Here is a 1,121-nt window from a genome sequence, read left to right on the forward strand (position 1 = left end):
CTTCGAAGGTTTTTGGCCTTCCTTCACGCGGACGGTCGTCAACATCGAAATCACCGTCTTTGAAGCGACATTTAATAAATTAATTTTATTCAAAGGTCAATAGACTTGCAATTGTATGTATGCACACAATATATGTACATGTATATTATAATATTAGCTGTAATAAAGTTTATTTGATTACAAAACTGTAAACAAAATTTATTTACACAGCAGCAAGTTATATGCCATAATAAAATTCGTTAAATCATATTCTCATGTGCAAGGTAAATAAAAGTAATCTTTCGGTTATGCTTGAATAGAATAATATGTTTCACTTATATTTATACATCTCATTTAGTAAGATTGCAAAATATATTAAATTTATTACACAATTAAAAAGTTAAATAAATACAAATAAAAACATTAGAGATATTTATATTTATAGATTTTAACTTCTAACTATTTAGTATTTTTTAACCTTGATTGAGGTATATATTTATATAAGACATTAACGCTTCAATATCGATATATGATAGTTTATAAATAAAACATTCTCTCTCTCTTTCTCTTTCTGTTTATTTTCAAAATATCTTATCATAACATTTATAATTGCAAATGAACTACAAACAAAAGTTTTCAATTTCGCGCGTTTATGCTAGCACCAATCACTAATGCTGCACTAATGTACCACGTGACTACAGTCCTCCCCCGCAAGGCGGCTTCACTTCCCTCGCCTAAAGCACAGGTTTATGCTCCGTCCTGTTATTCTTATATCCATGGCATAAACGAATGCACCCTCTTATTGCATATCCTATAGTATTGTGACTACTTAATGTCACCGAACCGCTAGATGGCGCTGGCAACTTGTATCCTGCATAATATATAGAGCATAAGATATTGGCTGTGTTCCAAATTTACTGTCAGCACTGCATTCGCTCGTGAGCTCTCGTGCAGTGTGGACCTTTACAAGCCTGCGCTCTGCTTTGATCTCCCGTGCTTCCCCGGCTTTGGCCTGCTTTCCTCGCTATCTGTGCTTTCCGCTGTAAGGTAATTCTTTTCCTTTCACGCGTAAGTAAGCTCTTTTCTGCCTGCTTTCTAGGCTTTTGTCCCTGCTATGCAGGAAGGTGTCTCTGCCCCGCCGG

The sequence above is a fragment of the Mycetomoellerius zeteki genome, unplaced genomic scaffold, assembly GCF_001594055.1.
Source record: "Mycetomoellerius zeteki isolate Tzet28-1 unplaced genomic scaffold, Tzet1.0 scaffold93, whole genome shotgun sequence".
NCBI lineage: Eukaryota > Metazoa > Arthropoda > Insecta > Hymenoptera > Formicidae > Mycetomoellerius > Mycetomoellerius zeteki.